The sequence below is a fragment of the Procambarus clarkii genome, chromosome 49, assembly GCF_040958095.1.
Source record: "Procambarus clarkii isolate CNS0578487 chromosome 49, FALCON_Pclarkii_2.0, whole genome shotgun sequence".
NCBI lineage: Eukaryota > Metazoa > Arthropoda > Malacostraca > Decapoda > Cambaridae > Procambarus > Procambarus clarkii.
Genome location: NC_091198.1, coordinates 35,464,299 through 35,485,864, shown reverse-complemented (window position 1 = coordinate 35,485,864; position 21,566 = coordinate 35,464,299).

Sequence of the window (21,566 nt, the reverse complement as noted above, 5' to 3'; positions counted from 1 at the left end):
AAGTGAGTTACAGAATAACTTTGATGACTCTGTGAATAACTTTGATGACTTTGAGAATGTCTTTGAGAACATGAGTAGTATTTTGTTAGCTCAGAGAATAACTTTGCTGTCTTAGAGAATAACTTTCAGGACTTAGAGAATATCTTTGATGAACGGAAAGTTACTTAGAGAATAACATTTCATGACTGAGAATAACTTTATGAATGAAGATGTCTGAGATTAACTTTGATAGCTCAGAATAACTTTTGTGGACATGAGAATATCTTTGGATAACTCTGAGAATAACTTTGATGTCTTTGAAACAACTTTGACGAACGAGAGTGAGTTAGAGATTACCTTTGTTAACTCTAAGATTAACTTTAGATGTCTCTGAGAATAACTTTTATGAACGAAGATGTTTTGGAAAGTTTCTCTGAAGAACGAAGGTGACTCTGAGAATAACTTTTATGTCTTAGAGAAGAACATTGATGGTTTAGAGAGAATATCTTTGATGAAAAATGATGTCTTGGATTAACTTTGACGACTCTGTGAATAACTTTTGTGGACATGAGAATATCTTTGGATAACTCTGAGATTAACTTTGATGTCTTTGAAACAACTTTGATGAACGAGAGTGAGTTAGAGATTACCTTTGTTAACTCTGAGAATAACTTTGATGAACAAAGATGTTTTGGAAAGTTTCTCTGAAGAACGAAAGTGACTCTGAGAATAACTTTTGTTAGCTCTTTGAATAACTTTGATGACTTTGAGAATGACTTCTGAGAACATGGGAAGTATTTGAATGCGTCTTTGATGTAATGAAAAGTAACTTTGATGTCTCGAAGATATCTTGCAGATCAACTTTGATGACAGAGATTAACTTTTGTTGTTTTAGAGATTAATTTTGATAGCTCCGAGAATAACTTTTATGCCTCTGAGATTAACTTTGAGGATGCAAGTAAATTTTTGAGTGTTTGAGAGTGTCTTTTGATATCTCGAAGAGTCCCATTGAAGTCTTAAAGGATGTCTTTGATGTCTCGAAGAGAGTCTTTGACTATATTATTTACTTAACGACATATAATTTTAGTTAGGAACAATGACGAATATGACTATTTTAGCGAAGTGAAAGGCTACTTTAGTTAAGAACAGTGTTGGAAAGAGGCAACACATGACTATTTCAGATGAGAGAAGTGATATTTCAGTTAAGAAATGACAAGGAAACATGATGAAGTAACTATTTTTTAGTTGACTGATGAATACTTTTAGTTATGGAAAAAGAGAAAACATGACGAGGGAGACTATTTTTGTGCTCCCGAAAGTATAATGTCAGTTAAGAACAGCGATGAAAGATATCTTTGGTTATTTTTTCTTACTTGACAAAACATAATTTTAGTTAAGCAAAAAGACAAAACATGATGAACATGGCTTTTTCTGTTGATTGATGGATAATTTTAGTTATGAAATGACAATGAAACATGAAGAACACGGTTATTTCTGATGACTGGGGAATAAGTTTAGTTAAGAACAGTGCTGGAAAGATTCCTTTGACAATTTTTCTTACTTAGCGACATATAATTTTAGTTACGAAAGTGTTGAAAAAGTTACATTTGACTATTTTTTAGTGCTCCACAAAGTATAAATGTCAGTTAAGAACGACGATGATAGATATCTTTGACTATATTTTCTTACTTGACGAAAACATAATGGCTGTTACGAAATGATGAATATGACTTTTTTCTGTTGATTGATGGATAATTTTAGTTATGAAATGACAATGAAACATGAAGAACACGGTTATTTTCTGATGACTAGGGAATAAGTTTAGTTATGAACAGTGTTGGAATGATTCCTTTGACAATTTTTAGTTGACTGGATAATAAGTTTAGTTGAGAAATGACGAAAGTGACTACGTTTTAGTTGATTGGCGAAATATTTTTTTAGTTAAGGAACGTTAAATAATATGTAAGGGGAAAAAACCCAGAGAACATATGGGGAACATGGCAAAGAACATATGTAAGAAAAGTTGATGAATACAGTGAACATGCTGGGAATATGAACTTACAGAGAACATGAAAACATGATAAGGAGAATAGGGATTACAAAGAATGAACACTGAACATGCGAAGAACAAGCTAAGAACATTGAGAACATGAATATTGAGTATAAAAGTTATACAGAGAACATATGATGTACATAGAAAATATGACTAGAATTTGTAGAGAACATAATGAGACTAAGAGAAAGATTACAGAAAAAATGAGAAAAAACAGGTGAAAAGAATTGAACTGAGCATGCTGTGAACATTTGTAGAACATGGAATGAACACAGAAAACATGGACAAAATGTGAAGAACACAGCTGAATATAGAGAAAATATGCAAATACAGTATGATTATTGAAGGTTTGGATACGTTGGGGATGAGAAGGTAAGGGAGGGAAAGGGTAAGGTGAGATGAGATGGAGGAAGGTGGGAGGGGGTGAAAGATAATTACACAGGTTGGGGTTATGTGTGTACTCGGATAAGAGTTAGGCTGGAGATGGACTTGATTGAATATATTTATGTCTGATGATCTAAGGCTGAGGAAATGGAAACTTGGCTAATGTCCAGATTAATTTTACTACGTTAGAAAATAAGGTGATTTTAAATCTCAGGGTGATTTAGTTGGAAAATAAAGAACTTGTACAAATGAACTAAGCTGGGGCACAAGAGTTGAAACTTGATAACTGAACTGGTTTTTATTTACTATGTCTGAAAATGTAGTTGGGTGTTTAAATCTCAGGGGGATTTGGACTGATAGTAATGAATTTACATGAGTGAACTTGGACAGAGGACAAGAGCTAGAGTTTTATATTTGTTTTACTTCATATTTACTATGTCTGAAATACAGAGGGTAAAAATTTCGGGGAAATTGATGGTTTATTTACAAAAACTTGAGGGTGGAAGAGGGTGGGGGACAAGAGCTGGAGCTCAGTAACTGACTTGATCTTATTTACTACGTCTGAAATATGACTGTTTAAAATTTCAGGGGGATTGGACTGCTAGTAGCGAAAATGTGGTCTCTGTCAAATTTGGGTCTTTAATTGGACTCTGATTAATTTCGAGCATGAACTGGACTCTGAATATTTTGGCACAAAGTAGACTCTGGCGAATTTTCGGTATAAACTGGACTCTGATGAAATTTGAGCTTAAAACTGTCTCTGACGAATTTTCCTCACAAAGTGGACTCTGGCGAATTTCTGTTGATAATTGGACTCTGATGAAATATGAGCTTAAAACTGTCTCTGACGAATTTTGCTCTCAAAGTAGACTCTGGCGAATTTCTGTTGATAATTGGACTCTGATGAAATATGAGCTTAAAACTGTCTCTGACGAATTTTGCTCTCAAAGTAGACTCTGGCGAATTTCTGTTGATAATTGGACTCTGATGAAATATGAGCTAAAAACTGTCTCTGACTAATTTTGCTCACAAAGTGGACTCTGACGAAAATTGGGTATAAAATGGACTCTGTCAAATTTTCACAGATTACAGGACACTGATGAAATTTGCTCTCAAAGTAGACTCTGGCGAATTTCTGTTGATAATTGGACTCTGATGAAATATGAGCTAAAAACTGTCTCTGACTAATTTTGCTCACAAAGTGGACTCTGACGAAAATTGGGTATAAAATGGACTCTGTCAAATTTTCACAGATTACAGGACACTGATGAAATTTGCTCTCAAAGTAGACTCTGGCGAATTTCTGTTGATAATTGGACTCTGATGAAATATGAGCTAAATACTGTCTCTGACTAATTTTGCTCTCAAAGTAGACTCTGACGAAAATTGGGTATAAAATGGACTCTGTCAAATTTTCGCAGATTACAGGACTCTGATGAAATTTCAGCTTAAAACTGTCTCTGACTAATTTTGGTCTTTACAGGTGAAATAGCCGTAAATGGATATAAAACTAAATGTTATGGATAAGTGGTCTGTTTTCCTTAACAAAACATCTAAGACAATATTCTCTGAAAATGGTCCTTTTACAAATTCGGTCATAAACATATAAATAAACTTCTATGACTATTTGAAACTCTGAAAATAGCTGTAAGGAAATAGGAGGAGAGAGAGAGAGAGGGACGGTCCAGATATTATTATGGAGAAGATAAGATACGATTACAGAGGTGACCTGAAGGCCGCGTCTGGCTGACGTCTAAAGTAAACACAAGTGAGGCGACAGATTGCTATTTCTCCCATAAGACCTTAACAAACTTCTAAGTCTCGGAAATTATTTTCATCATAAGAAATCCTTACTTCTAAAATCTGTGACTGTCAAAAATTTACCTGAAAACCCTCACTCCCACGCGGGATATTGGACCTCAACAAAAAAAAAGTTACCTGTGGCGTGTACAGTCCACAGGGGTCCTCTCCCCCCCCAAAAAAGGTACCTGTGGAGTGTACAGTCCACAGGGGTCCTCTCCCCCCCCCAAAAAAAGGTACCTGTGGCGTGTCAACCCTACTACTGACACACACACACACACACCCCATTACACCTGTCACCCGTGCTGACACACACACACACCCTGGTACACCTGTCACCCGTGCTGACACACACACCCTGGTACACCTGTCTCCCGTGCTGACACACACACACCCTGGTACACCTGTCTCCCGTGCTGACACACACACACCCTGGTACACTTGTCACCCGTGCTGACACACACACACCCCGGTACACCTGTCACCCGTGCTGACACACACACACCCTGGTACACCTGTCTCCACTGCTGACACACACACACCCTGGTACACCTGTCACCCGTGCTGACACACACACACCCCGGTACACCTGTCACCCGTGCTGACACACACACACCCTGGTACACCTGTCTCCCGTGCTGACACACACACACCCCGGTACACCTGTCTCCCGTGCTGACACACACACACCCTGGTACACCTGTCTCCCGTGCTGAAACACACACACCCCGGTACACCTGTCACCCGTGATGACACACACACACACACCCCGGTACACCTGTCACCCGTGCTGACACACACACACACACCCCGGTACACCTGTCACCCGTGCTGACACACACACACACACCCCGGTACACCTGTCACCCGTGCTGACACACACACCCCGGTACACCTGTCACCCGTGCTGACACACACACACCCTGGTACACCTGTCTCCCGTGCTGACACACACACACTCCGGTACACCTGTCTCCTGTGCTGACACACACACCCCGGTACACCTGTCTCCCGTGCTGACACACACACACCCTGGTACACCTGTCTCCCGTGCTGACACACACACACTCCGGTACACCTGTCTCCTGTGCTGACACACACACCCCGGTACACCTGTCTCCCGTGCTGACACACACACACCCTGGTACACCTGTCTCCCGTGCTGACACACACACACTCCGGTACACCTGTCTCCTGTGCTGACACACACACCCCGGTACACCTGTCACCCGTGCTGACACACACACACCCTGGTACACCTGTCTCCCGTGCTGACACACACACACTCTGGTACACCTGTCTCCTGTGCTGACACACACACCCCGGTACACCTGTCTCCCGTGCTGACACACACAAACCCTGGTACACCTGTCTCCCGTGCTGACACACACACACTCCGGTACACCTGTCTCCTGTGCTGACGCACACACTCCGGCACACCTGTCATCCGTGCTGACACACACACACACCGGTACACCTTTCACCTGTGCTGACACACACACACCCCGGTACACCTGTCACCCGTGCTGACACACACACACCCTGGTACACCTGTCTCCCGTGCTGACACACACACACCCCGGTACACCTGTCTCCCGTGCTGACACACACACACACCGGTACACCTGTCACCCGTGCTGACACACACAGACCTCGGTACACCTGTCACCCGTGCTGATAGACACACACCCCGGTACACCTGTCACCCGTGCTGACACACACACACACCCTGGTACACCTGTCACCCGTGCTGACACACACACACCCTGGTACACCTGTCACCCGTGCTGACACACACACACCCCGGTACACCTGTCTCCCGTGCTGACACACACACACACACCCCGGTACACCTGTCACCCGTGCTGACACACACACACACACCCCCGTACACTTGTCACCCGTGCTGACACACACACACCCCGGTACACCTGTCACCCGTGCTGACACACACACACCCCGGTAAACGTGTCACCCGTGCTGACCCCGGTACACCTGTCACCCGTGCTGACACACACACACACACACACACCGGTACACCTGTCACCCGTGCTGACACACACACCCCGGTACACTTGTCACCCGTGCTGACACACACACCCCGGTAAACGTGTCTCCCGTGCTGACCCCGGTACACCTTTCATTAGGGACATTTACGCCATAGACCGTCCCCTCCATTTTGGATGGAGTGGTTTTGGACACGGCGAATGTTGTGGTAACGTTGCGGGAACGTTTGGGGCAACATAGGGTGGCTGTAGGGGACGTTTGGCCCGATGTACGATAAATATAAGATAAGTAGTGTTCGAGTGAGGTGTGTATTGTTGTGAGAAGGTCGAGAGAACATCGTATTTTTTTTTTTTTTTTGGTGAAATGTAACGTTATCTGTTGAAATTTTGGAAAAGACCCATTTTCTGTTGTAAATGAAAGGACGAGATTGGTAGATGGAGAAGTGGGAGGAGAATGAAGTCTGAAGATGCAGGTGAGTGGGTAAAAGGGTCATAAAGATTTTAGGCTCCGCCCCCAACTTTTTTGAAAGAGGGAGAGAGATTGTGATTAGGAGCAGACGCGATTCTGAGAGTGGTTAGAAGAAGAAAGATAGGAGGAGGATGAGGAGGAGAACAATATAGAATACAGGAAGAATAAGGATAAAATAGGGAAAGAGTAAAGGCAGCAGCAGGAGGAGGAGGAGGAGGATTCACAGAACTTGAAGGAAGAGCGTCAGCTGCCCCAGCAGCAGGAGCAAGGAAGCAGGAGGAGCAGCACCAGCAGCACCAGCAGCAGCAGGAGCATGGAAGCCGGAGGAGGAGCACCAGCAGCAGCAGGAGCAAGAAAGCAGGAGGAGGAGCACCAGCAGCAGCAGGAGCAAGGAAGCAGGTGGAGCAGCACCAGCAGCAGCAGGAGCAAGGAAGCAGGTGGAGCAGCACCAGCAGCACCAGCAGCAGCAGGAGCAAGGAAGCAGGAGGAGCAGCACCAGCAGCAGCAGGAGCAAGGAAGCAGGAGGAGGAGCACCAGCAGCACCAGCAGCAGCAGGAGCAAGGAAGCAGGAGGAGCAGCACCAGCAGCAGCAGGAGCAAGGAAGCAGGAGGAGGAGCACCAGCAGCAGCAGGAGCAAGGAAGCAGGTGGAGCAGCACCAGCAGCAGCAGGAGCAAGGAAGCAGGTGGAGCAGCACCAGCAGCAGCAGGAGCAAGGAAGCAGGAGGAGGAGCACCAGCAGCAGCAGGAGCAAGGAAGCAGGTGGAGCAGCACCAGCAGCAGCAGGAGCAAGGAAGCAGGTGGAGCAGCACCAGCAGCAGCAGGAGCAAGGAAGCAGGAGGAGGAGCACCAGCAGCAGCAGGAGCAAAGAAGCAGGAGGAGGAGCACCAGCAGCACCAGCAGCACCAGCAGCACCAGCAGCAGCAGGAGCAAGGAAGCAGGTGGAGCAGCACCAGCAGCAGCAGGAGCAAGGAAGCAGGTGGAGCAGCACCAGCAGCAGCAGGAGCAAGGAAGCAGGAGGAGGAGCACCAGCAGCAGCAGGAGCAAGGAAGCAGGAGGAGCAGCACCAGCAGCACCAGCAGCAGCAGGAGCAAGGAAGCAGGAGGAGGAGCACCAGCAGCAGCAGGAGCAAGGAAGCAGGTGGAGCAGCACCAGCAGCAGCAGGAGCAAAGAAGCAGGTGGAGCAGCACCATAAGCAGCAGCAGGAGCAAAGAAGCAGGTGGAGCAGCACCAGCAGCACCAGCAGCAGCAGGAGCAAGGAAGCAGGTGGAGCAGCACCAGCAGCAGCAGGAGCAAAGAAGCAGGTGGAGCAGCACCAGCAGCAGCAGGAGCAAAGAAGCAGGTGGAGCAGCACCAGCAGCACCAGCAGCACCAGCAGCACCAGCAGCAGCAGGAGCAAGGAAGCAGGAGGAGGAGCACCAGCAGCACCAGCAGCAGCAGGAGCAAGGAAGCAGGAGGAGGAGCACCAGCAGCACCAGCAGCACCAGCAGCACCAGCAGCAGCAGGAGCAAGGAAGCAGGAGGAGGAGCACCAGCAGCAGCAGGAGCAAAGAAGCAGGTGGAGCAGCACCAGCAGCAGCAGGAGCAAGGAAGCAGGTGGAGCAGCACCAGCAGCAGCAGGAGCAAGGAAGCAGGTGGAGCAGCACCAGCAGCAGCAGGAGCAAGGAAGCAGGAGGAGGAGCACCAGCAGCAGCAGGAGCAAGGAAGCAGGAGGAGGAGCACCAGCAGCAGCAGGAGCAAGGAAGCAGGAGGAGGAGCACCAGCAGCAGCAGGAGCAAGGAAGCAGGTGGAGCAGCACCAGCAGCAGCAGGAGCAAGGAAGCAGGTGGAGCAGCACCAGCAGCAGCAGGAGCAAGGAAGCAGGAGGAGGAGCACCAGCAGCAGCAGCAGGAGCAGCAGGAGCAAGGAAGCAGGAGGAGGAGCACCAGCAGCACCAGCAGCAGCAGGAGCAAGGAAGCAGGAGGAGGAGCACCAGCAGCAGCAGGAGCAGCAGGAGCAAGGAAGCAGGAGGAGCAGCACCAGCAGCACCAGCAGCAGCAGGAGCAAGGAAGCAGGAGGAGGAGCACCAGCAGCATCAGGAGCAAGGAAGCAGGAGGAGGAGCACCAGCAGCAGCAGGAGCAGCAGGAGCAAGGAAGCAGGAGGAGCAGCACCAGCAGCACCAGCAGCAGCAGGAGCAAGGAAGCAGGAGGAGGAGCACCAGCAGCAGCAGGAGCAAGGAAGCAGGAGGAGGAGCACCACCAGCAGCAGGAGCAAAGAAGCAGGTGGAGCAGCACCAGCAGCAGCAGGAGCAAGGAAGCAGGAGGAGGAGCAGCACCAGCAGCAGCAGGAGCAAGGAAGCAGGAGGAGGAGCACCAGCAGCAGCAGGAGCAAGGAAGCAGGAGGAGGAGCACCAGCAGCAGCAGGAGCAAAGAAGCAGGTGGAGCAGCACCAGCAGCAGCAGGAGCAAGGAAGCAGGTGGAGCAGCACCAGCAGCAGCAGGAGCAAGGAAGCAGGAGGAGGAGCAGCACCAGCAGGAGCAAGGAAGCAGGAGGAGCAGCACCAGCAGCACCAGCAGCAGCAGGAGCAAGGAAGCAGGAGGAGGAGCACCAGCAGCAGCAGGAGCAAGGAAGCAGGAGGAGGAGCACCAGCAGCAGCAGGAGCAAGGAAGCAGGAGGAGGAGCACCAGCAGCAGCAGGAGCAAGGAAGCAGGAGGAGGAGCAGCACCAGCAGGAGCAAGGAAGCAGGAGGAGCAGCACCAGCAGCACCAGCAGCAGCAGGAGCAAGGAAGCAGGAGGAGGAGCACCAGCAGCAGCAGGAGCAAAGAAGCAGGTGGAGCAGCACCAGCAGCAGCAGGAGCAAGGAAGCAGGTGGAGCAGCACCAGCAGCAGCAGGAGCAAGGAAGCAGGAGGAGGAGCAGCACCAGCAGGAGCAAGGAAGCAGGAGGAGCAGCACCAGCAGCAGCAGGAGGAGGAGCACCAGCAGCAGCAGGAGCAAAGAAGCAGGTGGAGCAGCACCAGCAGCAGCAGGAGCAAGGAAGCAGGAGGAGGAGCAGCACCAGCAGGAGCAAGGAAGCAGGAGGAGCAGCACCAGCAGCACCAGCAGCAGCAGGAGCAAGGAAGCAGGAGGAGGAGCACCAGCAGCAGCAGGAGCTAGGAAGCAGGAGGAGGAGCAGCACCAGCAGAAGCAGGAGCAAGGAAGCAGGAGGAGCAGCACCAGCAGCAGCAGGAGCAAGGAAGCAGGAGGAGCAGCACCAGCAGCAGCAGGAGCAAGGAAGCAGGAGGAGCAGCACCAGCAGCAGCAGGAGCAAGGAAGCAGGAGGAGCAGCACCAACAGGAGCAAGGAAGCAGGAGGAGCAGCTTCAGGAGGAGGAGGAGGTGCAGCAGGAGGTGCAGGAGGAGGCATGGGGAAAATGAAGTATAGTAAAACACACACACACACACACACACACACACACACACACACACACACACACACACACACACACACACACACACACACACACACACACACACACACACACACACACACACACACACACACAGCCTTAATGAAAAGGTCCAGCAGTGAATAAGAAGGATTTTAACAGTAAAAAAATGTAAACTTACGTAAGCGTAGCGGAGCTGTAAGGTGTTACTCTCACAAAGGTTAAATACATATTGATCAAATTGACGGGTACTGGAGGTGAAACCAAAAACCACAAAATGGCAGTTAGCCGTTGTCTCAGCCACGCGCTCGCTTGGGCGGAGGAGCGATGGACAGACAGACAGGAAATAGTTGCGGTCGACAGAGAGAGAGAGAGCGTCATAATCACCCTCACTTGGATATTATTATAGTATCGCACAGGTGCCTCTCTATTTCTGAATAAAACATGCAGTTCAGGTAAACAGCTATTAACTCCATCACTTTGTTGGACCAAGCTTTCGAAAAGTGCATTCACCACTTAATGCATTCACCATATATATTTAAAGTGCATTCACCACATATATTTATATATATATATGTATATATATATATATATATATATATATATATATATATATATATATATATATATATATATGTATATATATATATATATATATATATATATATATATATATATATATATATATATATATATATATATATATATATATATATATTGAAGTTTGTAACTAGCTCATCAAGATTGTAACTTGCTTAGGTAAATAAATTGTGGGGTTCAGTCCCTGAGCCCATTATGTGCCTTATATATATATATATAAATATATATATATATATATATATATATATATATATATATATATATATATATATATATATATATATATATATATATATATATATATATATATATATATATATATATATATATATTATTAAATATGACCGAAAAAGTAAGATTAATAATTCTAACACGAATTTTCTCAATCTTTCGTTCATTACGCTTCACTGTTGGAGGTAAATCAAAAATTAATTCTCCAAAATTCATTTTTATTTCTAGTCTGACGCGACACGGGCGCGTTTCGTAAAACTTAATACATTTTCAAAGACTTTAGTTCACAAATACACAACTGAATAGAACTTACGTATCTCCGAGTTTATATCTACATTTGAGTGAGGTGGGAGGGGTGATGTGGCATTAACACAAGACAGAACAAGAGGGGATATTAATAGGGTATTAAAAGTATCAACACAAGACAGAACACAAACAATGGGTATTGAATAGAAGTGTTTGTAGAAAGCCTATTGGTCCATATTTCTTGATGCTTCTATATTGGAGCGGAGTCTTGAGGTGGGTAGAATATAGTTGTGCAATAATTGGCTGTTGATTGCTGGTGTTGACTTCTTGATGTGTAGTGCCTCGCAAACGTCAAGCCGCCTGCTATCGCTGTATCTATCGATGATTTCTGTGTTGTTTACTAGGATTTCTCTGGCGATGGTTTGGTTGTGGGAAGAGATTATATGTTCCTTAATGGAGCCCTGTTGCTTATGCATCGTTAAACGCCTAGAAAGAGATGTAGTTGTCTTGCCTATATACTGGGTTTTTTGGAGCTTACAGTCCCCAAGTGGGCATTTGAAGGCATAGACGACGTTAGTCTCTTTTAAAGCGTTCTGTTTTGTGTCTGGAGAGTTTCTCATGAGTAGGCTGGCCGTTTTTCTGGTTTTATAGTAAATCGTCAGTTGTATCCTCTGATTTTTGTCTGTAGGGATAACGTTTCTATTAACAATATCTTTCAGGACCCTTTCCTCCGTTTTATGAGCTGTGGAAAAGAAGTTCCTGTAAAATAGTCTAATAGGGGGTATAGGTGTTGTGTTAGTTGTCTCTTCAGAGGTTGCATGGCTTTTCACTTTCCTTCTTATGATGACTTCGATGAAACCATTGGAGAAGCCGTTATTGACTAGGACCTGCCTTACCCTACAGAGTTCTTCGTCGACTTGCTTCCATTCTGAGCTGTGGCTGAGAGCACGGTCGACATATGCGTTAACAACACTCCTCTTGTACCTGTCGGGGCAGTCGCGGTTGGCATTTAGGCACATTCCTATGTTTGTTTCCTTAGTGTAGACTGCAGTGTGGAAACCTCCGCCCTTTTCCATGACTGTTACATCTAGAAAGGGCAGCTTCCCATCCTTTTCCATCTCGTAAGTGAAACGCAGCACGGAACTCTGCTCAAATGCCTCCTTCAGCTCCTGCAGATGTCTGACATCAGGTACCTGTGTAAAAATGTCGTCAACATACCTGCAGTATATGGCCGGTTTCAAGTTCATGTCGACTAAGACTTTTTGCTCGATGGTACCCATATAGAAGTTTGCAAACAGGACACCTAGGGGAGAACCCATGGCGACCCCATCTACTTGCTTATACATGTGCCCATCCGGGCTCAAGAAGGGTGCCTCTTTAGTACAAGCTTGGAGTAGTTTCCTCAGAATATTTTCTGGTATGTCAAGAGGAGTACAGGCTGGATCACGATACACTCTGTCGGCTATCATTCCGATTGTCTCGTCCACAGGTACGTTGGTAAACAGCGATTCTACGTCCAACGAGGCTCTTATCCCTGTGGCCCGTGTGCCCCGCAGTAAGTCAACAAATTCCTTTGGAGACTTCAGGCTGAAGGCGCAAGGAACATAAAGAGTCAGCAGGCCGTTGAGTCGCTTCGCCAGTCTGTACGTGGGTGTGGGTATCTGGCTAATGATTGGCCGAAGTGGGTTTCCAGGCTTGTGCGTCTTGACATTTCCATACGCATATCCAGGTTTATATTCCCCAATGATCTTTGGCAGGTGGAGTCCGGATTTCTTGGCGTTCACAGTTTCGATCAGTTTGTTGACCTTTGCTTTTAATTCGGCTGTAGTGTCCTTCGTTACCCTTTGGAACTTAGTTTGGTCAGAGAGTATGATGTTCATTTTCGCCAGATATTCGTCTTTTTTAAGAATGACATATATTGGCGACTTGTCACCTCTCCTGACAACTATCTCCTTGTTCTCACGAAGGCTTTTAGCTGCCGCTTTAAGCTCGGGGGACAGTATGGTGCTTCTGTAGTTGCCTCGATTCTTTCCTCCTTCTGCAATAAGTTCTGCTTGTAAGGTATCTTTGGTAGTGACCTTCTTTTGTGTCTCGAGGTCGAATAAAGAAATGTAATAAGTTTTACGAAACGCGCCCGTGTCGCGTCAGACTAGAAATAAAAATGAATTTTGGAGAATTAATTTTTGATTTACCTCCAACAGTGAAGCGTAATGTACGAAAGATTGAGAAAATTCGTGTTAGAATTATTAATCTTACTTTTTCGGTCATATTTAATAATATATGTCTACAGGAAAGACTGCTACCAAAATATACTAATATTAAAGCGCACGACCCAGCAGCAAGGAATCAAGCCTTCACGATAAAATATCGCCAGGATCTGATTCGTGATCAGATATACAAGGCAGAGAATGAAATCAAAGACAACAAAACGCAACTACTTCATGCTACAAACGAGTGGAGAAATAGCAACATCGACCATAGTATCCGTACCCGCATTGAACAACACCTCGACATCCTCACAGACCAACATCACCTCAGCACTGAAACAAGGATTATCAAGAAACTAACAACATTATATGGAGGACCTATGGCAATTCCACGACCAAGAGATGGCTTCCTGAACCTTGCAGGAATTAACCTCACTGAGGACCAAGTCACTCTCCTAAATCTGGGCATAAACTGTCATGTTATGTCCAGACCGAGTGAGATGGCCCGGAAAGTAGAGTTGGAAATTCTGTTGGACGACATATTCGACCTCGAGACACAAAAGAAGGTCACTACCAAAGATACCTTACAAGCAGAACTTATTGCAGAAGGAGGAAAGAATCGAGGCAACTACAGAAGCACCATACTGTCCCCCGAGCTTAAAGCGGCAGCTAAAAGCCTTCGTGAGAACAAGGAGATAGTTGTCAGGAGAGGTGACAAGTCGCCAATATATGTCATTCTTAAAAAAGACGAATATCTGGCGAAAATGAACATCATACTCTCTGACCAAACTAAGTTCCAAAGGGTAACGAAGGACACTACAGCCGAATTAAAAGCAAAGGTCAACAAACTGATCGAAACTGTGAACGCCAAGAAATCCGGACTCCACCTGCCAAAGATCATTGGGGAATATAAACCTGGATATGCGTATGGAAATGTCAAGACGCACAAGCCTGGAAACCCACTTCGGCCAATCATTAGCCAGATACCCACACCCACGTACAGACTGGCGAAGCGACTCAACGGCCTGCTGACTCCTTATGTTCCTTGCGCCTTCAGCCTGAAGTCTCCAAAGGAATTTGTTGACTTACTGCGGGGCACACGGGCCACAGGGATAAGAGCCTCGTTGGACGTAGAATCGCTGTTTACCAACGTACCTGTGGACGAGACAATCGGAATGATAGCCGACAGAGTGTATCGTGATCCAGCCTGTACTCCTCTTGACATACCAGAAAATATTCTGAGGAAACTACTCCAAGCTTGTACTAAAGAGGCACCCTTCTTGAGCCCGGATGGGCACATGTATAAGCAAGTAGATGGGGTCGCCATGGGTTCTCCCCTAGGTGTCCTGTTTGCAAACTTCTATATGGGTACCATCGAGCAAAAAGTCTTAGTCGACATGAACTTGAAACCGGCCATATACTGCAGGTATGTTGACGACATTTTTACACAGGTACCTGATGTCAGACATCTGCAGGAGCTGAAGGAGGCATTTGAGCAGAGTTCCGTGCTGCGTTTCACTTACGAGATGGAAAAGGATGGGAAGCTGCCCTTTCTAGATGTAACAGTCATGGAAAAGGGCGGAGGTTTCCACACTGCAGTCTACACTAAGGAAACAAACATAGGAATGTGCCTAAATGCCAACAGCGACTGCCCCGACAGGTACAAGAGGAGTGTTGTTAACGCATATGTCGACCGTGCTCTCAGCCACAGCTCAGAATGGAAGCAAGTCGACGAAGAACTCTGTAGGGTAAGGCAGGTCCTAGTCAATAACGGCTTCTCCAATGGTTTCGTCGAAGACATCATAAGAAGGAAAGTGAAAAGCCATGCAACCTCTGAAGAGACAACTAACACAACACCTATACCCCCTATTAGACTATTTTACAGGAACTTCTTTTCCACAGCTCATAAAACGGAGGAAAGGGTCCTGAAAGATATTGTTAATAGAAACGTTATCCCTACAGACAAAAATCAGAGGATACAATTGACGATTTACTATAAAACCAGAAAAACGGCCAGCCTACTCATGAGAAACTCTCCAGACACAAAACAGAACGCTTTAAAAGAGACTAACGTCGTCTATGCCTTCAAATGCCCACTTGGGGACTGTAAGCTCCAAAAAACCCAGTATATAGGCAAGACAACAACATCTCTTTCTAGGCGTTTAACGATGCATAAGCAACAGGGCTCCATTAAGGAACATATAATCTCTTCCCACAACCAAACCATCGCCAGAGAAATCCTAGTAAACAACACAGAAATCATCGATAGATACAGCGATAGCAGGCGGCTTGACGTTTGCGAGGCACTACACATTAAGAAGTCAACACCAGCAATCAACAGCCAATTATTGCACAACTATATTCTACCCACCTCAAGACTCCGCTCCAATATAGAAGCATCAAGAAATATGGACCAATAGGCTTTCTACAAACACTTCTATTCAATACCCATTGTTTGTGTTCTGTCTTGTGTTGATACTTTTAATACCCTATTAATATCCCCTCTTGTTCTGTCTTGTGTTAATGCCACATCACCCCTCCCACCTCACTCAAATGTAGATATAAACTCGGAGATACGTAAGTTCTATTCAGTTGTGTATTTGTGAACTAAAGTCTTTGAAAATGTAATAAGTTTTACGAAACGCGCCCGTGTCGCGTCAGACTAGAAATAAAAATGAATTTTGGAGAATTAATTTTTGATTTACCTCCAACAGTGAAGCGTAATGTACGAAAGATTGAGAAAATTCGTGTTAGAATTATTAATCTTACTTTTTCGGTCATATTTAATAATATATGTCTACAGGAAAGACTGCTACCAAAATATACTAATATATATATATATATATATATATATATATATATATATATATATATATATATATATATATATATATATATATATATATATATATATATATATATATTTTTTTTTTTTTTTTTTTTTAATATAGGTACCACCTCTGGCTGGAAGAAGGGGGACCCATAGCCTCGGAGGAAACCAAACATAACGCATTGGAGGGAATGTGTATTCCCTCCAATACAGTTTCTGTGTGCTTTTCTCCTGCCACCCCCTTACTTTTTTTTTTTCCTTTATTGTGTATTTAAAGGTTACAAACCATACAAGACAAATGCCTAAAGGTTATGGATCTCTTGAAGCTCCTCCGCTTCTGGACAGGAACCGAGGACGCAGCAAGCATTTCCCCTCTGGATCGCCACACTGAGACGCTGAAATAAAAAACTTGAAGCCCTTGGGTCTCTGGTGACGTCAATGAGCTTGGACCCCAATTCCTTGAGAAATCCCAAGGCACTCTTGCCCCAGGGGCCATGCGTCTCAGACGCTATGGGAACAAAGAGGTATTGACCTTCCAGTCGCCTGTACTTGAGTGATTTTGCTGTTTCCCTGTGGTTGGCCGCCCCACCTGCTTGATCAGCTCCGAAGTGTACATAGGTGTCAGCCAGGGTGGATACACATGTGTAGTCCCACACCAACTGTCTACCCTCCTTCCATGAGTATATGGTGATGCCATCAGGGCGAAGTGCTGGGAAATCAGGGTTTTGGACCCCTAGGATGCGAGGTTCTCTCTCCGCTGGGCACCCAGCTGAGACGAGGCTTCTCTTGATGATGTCATTGACCTCGTTGTGTCTTGCATGCCAGCCCTTTGATCTTCCGCAATGCAACCCATGCATATATATATATATATATATATATATATATATATATATATATATATATATATATATATATATATATATATATATATATATATATATATATATATATATATATATAAAAGTTTGTGAGGGTACCACCTCTGGTGCCAATGTGGGGACCCATAGCCTCGGAGAAGAAAATAAAAAGTATTCAGAGGAGACCTTGTGGTTTCTCACTGAACACTAATATTATCTTCTCCTACCACCCCCATTCTTTTGTATGTACACATATATATTTGCTTTATTTGAACTTTGTTACAAAAAAGGAGTTACATATGGGTTACAAAGATGGTTGTCATAGGTTGTCGAGTTCCTCCAGCTCCTCAGATGGCGGGCAGGAACCCTGGATATATATATATATATATATATATATATATATATATATATATATATATATATATATATATATATATATATATATATATATATATATATATATATATATATATATATATATATATATGTCGTACCTAATAGCCAGAACGCACTTCTCAGCCTACTATGCAAGGCCCGATTTGCCTAATAAGCCAAGTTTTCCTGAATTAATATATTTTCTCTAATTTTTTTCTTATGAAATGATAAAGCTACCCATTTCATTATGTATGAGGTCAATTTTTTTTTATTGGAGTTAAAATTAACGTAGATATATGACCGAACCTAACCAACCCTACCTAACCTAACCTATCTTTATTGGTTAGGTTAGGTTAGGTAGCCGAAAAAGTTAGGTTAGGTTAGGTTAGGTAGGTTAGGTTGCCGAAAAAGAATTCATTCATGAAAACTTGGCTTATTAGGCAAATCGGGCCTTGCATAGTAGGCTGAGAAGTGCGTTCTGGCTACTAGGTACGACATATATATATGCATATATATATATATATATATATATATATATATATATATATATATATATATATATATATATATAACTGAAAACTCACACCCCAGAAGTGACTCGAACCCATACTCCCAGAAGCAACGCAACTGGTATGTACAAGACGCCTTAATCCACTTGACCATCACGACCGGACATAATGAGGTGATAGCCGAGGCTATATGAACCACCCCACCGCCGGCACTCGGATAGTTATCTTGGGCATAGCATTTTACCAAATCACCTCATTCTTTGGGGCACACGTGAGGAACACAAATGCGAACAAGCCTGAATGGTCCCCAGGACATATGCAACTGAAAACTCACACCCCAGAAGTGACTCGAACCCATACTCCCAGAAGCAACGCAACTGGTATGTACAAGACGCCTTAATCCACTTGACCATCACGACCGGACATAATGAGGTGATAGCCGAGGCTATATGAACCACCCCACCGCCGGCACTCGGATAGTTATCTTGGGCATAGCATTTTACCAAATCACCTCATTCTTTGGGGCACACGTGAGGAACACAAATGCGAACAAGCCTGAATGGTCCCCAGGACATATGCAACTGAAAACTCACACCCCAGAAGTGACTCGAACCCATACTCCCAGAAGCAACGCAACTGGTATGTACAAGACGCCTTAATCCACTTGACCATCACGACCGGACATAATGAGGTGATAGCCGAGGCTATATGAACCACCCCACCGCCGGCACTCGGATAGTTATCTTGGGCATAGCATTTTACCAAATCACCTCATTCTTTGGGGCACACGTGAGGAACACAAATGCGAACAAGCCTGAATGGTCCCCAGGACATATGCAACTGAAAACTCACACCCCAGAAGTGACTCGAACCCATACTCCCAGAAGCAACGCAACTGGTATGTACAAGACGCCTTAATCCACTTGACCATCACGACCGGACATAATGAGGTGATAGCCGAGGCTATATGAACCACCCCACCGCCGGCACTCGGATAGTTATCTTGGGCATAGCATTTTACCAAATCACCTCATTCTTTGGGGCACACGTGAGGAACACAAATGCGAACAAGCCTGAATGGTCCCCAGGACATATGCAACTGAAAACTCACACCCCAGAAGTGACTCGAACCCATACTCCCAGAAGCAACGCAACTGGTATGTACAAGACGCCTTAATCCACTTGACCATCACGACCGGACATAATGAGGTGATAGCCGAGGCTATATGAACCACCCCACCGCCGGCACTCGGATAGTTATCTTGGGCATAGCATTTTACCAAAACACCTCATTCTTTGGGGCACACGTGAGGAACACAAATGCGAACAAGCCTGAATGGTCCCCAGGACATATGCAACTGAAAACTCACACCCCAGAAGTGACTCGAACCCATACTCCCAGAAGCAACGCAACTGGTATGTACAAGACGCCTTAATCCACTTGACCATCACGACCGGACATAATGAGGTGATAGCCGAGGCTATATGAACCACCCCACCGCCGGCACTCGGATAGTTATCTTGGGCATAGCATTTTACCAAATCACCTCATTCTTTGGGGCACACGTGAGGAACACAAATGCGAACAAGCCTGAATGGTCCCCAGGACATATGCAACTGAAAACTCACACCCCAGAAGTGACTCGAACCCATACTCCCAGAAGCAACGCAACTGGTATGTACAAGACGCCTTAATCCACTTGACCATCACGACCGGACATAATGAGGTGATAGCCGAGGCTATATGAACCACCCCACCGCCGGCACTCGGATAGTTATCTTGGGCATAGCATTTTACCAAATCACCTCATTCTTTGGGGCACACGTGAGGAACACAAATGCGAACAAGCCTGAATGGTCCCCAGGACATATGCAACTGAAAACTCACACCCCAGAAGTGACTCGAACCCATACTCCCAGAAGCAACGCAACTGGTATGTACAAGACGCCTTAATCCACTTGACCATCACGACCGGACATAATGAGGTGATAGCCGAGGCTATATGAACCACCCCACCGAAACTATCCGAGTGCCGGCGGTGGGGTGGTTCATATAGCCTCGGCTATCACCTCATTATGTCCGGTCGTGATGGTCAAGTGGATTAAGGCGTCTTGTACATACCAGTTGCGTTGCTTCTGGGAGTATGGGTTCGAGTCACTTCTGGGGTGTGAGTTTTCAGTTGCATATGTCCTGGGGACCATTCAGGCTTGTTCGCATTTGTGTTCCTCACGTGTGCCCCAAAGAATGAGGTGATTTGGTAAAATGCTATGCCCAAGATAACTATCCGAGTGCCGGCGGTGGGGTGGTTCATATAGCCTCGGCTATCACCTCATTATGTCCGGTCGTGATGGTCAAGTGGATTAAGGCGTCTTGTACATACCAGTTGCGTTGCTTCTGGGAGTATGGGTTCGAGTCACTTCTGGGGTGTGAGTTTTCAGTTGCATATGTCCTGGGGACCATTCAGGCTTGTTCGCATTTGTGTTCCTCACGTGTGCCCCAAAGAATGAGGTGATTTGGTAAAATGCTATGCCCAAGATAACTATCCGAGTGCCGGCGGTGGGGTGGTTCATATAGCCTCGGCTATCACCTCATTATGTCCGGTCGTGATGGTCAAGTGGATTAAGGCGTCTTGTACATACCAGTTGCGTTGCTTCTGGGAGTATGGGTTCGAGTCACTTCTGGGGTGTGAGTTTTCAGTTGCATATGTCCTGGGGACCATTCAGGCTTGTTCGCATTTGTGTTCCTCACGTGTGCCCCAAAGAATGAGGTGATTTGGTAAAATGCTATGCCCAAGATAACTATCCGAGTGCCGGCGGTGGGGTGGTTCATATAGCCTCGGCTATCACCTCATTATGTCCGGTCGTGATGGTCAAGTGGATTAAGGCGTCTTGTACATACCAGTTGCGTTGCTTCTGGGAGTATGGGTTCGAGTCACTTCTGGGGTGTGAGTTTTCAGTTGCATATGTCCTGGGGACCATTCAGGCTTGTTCGCATTTGTGTTCCTCACGTGTGCCCCAAAGAATGAGGTGATTTGGTAAAATGCTATGCCCAAGATAACTATCCGAGTGCCGGCGGTGGGGTGGTTCATATAGCCTCGGCTATCACCTCATTATGTCCGGTCGTGATGGTCAAGTGGATTAAGGCGTCTTGTACATACCAGTTGCGTTGCTTCTGGGAGTATGGGTTCGAGTCACTTCTGGGGTGTGAGTTTTCAGTTGCATATGTCCTGGGGACCATTCAGGCTTGTTCGCATTTGTGTTCCTCACGTGTGCCCCAAAGAATGAGGTGATTTGGTAAAATGCTATGCCCAAGATAACTATCCGAGTGCCGGCGGTGGGGTGGTTCATATAGCCTCGGCTATCACCTCATTATGTCCGGTCGTGATGGTCAAGTGGATTAAGGCGTCTTGTACATACCAGTTGCGTTGCTTCTGGGAGTATGGGTTCGAGTCACTTCTGGGGTGTGAGTTTTCAGTTGCATATGTCCTGGGGACCATTCAGGCTTGTTCGCATTTGTGTTCCTCACGTGTGCCCCAAAGAATGAGGTGATTTGGTAAAATGCTATGCCCAAGATAACTATCCGAGTGCCGGCGGTGGGGTGGTTCATATAGCCTCGGCTAT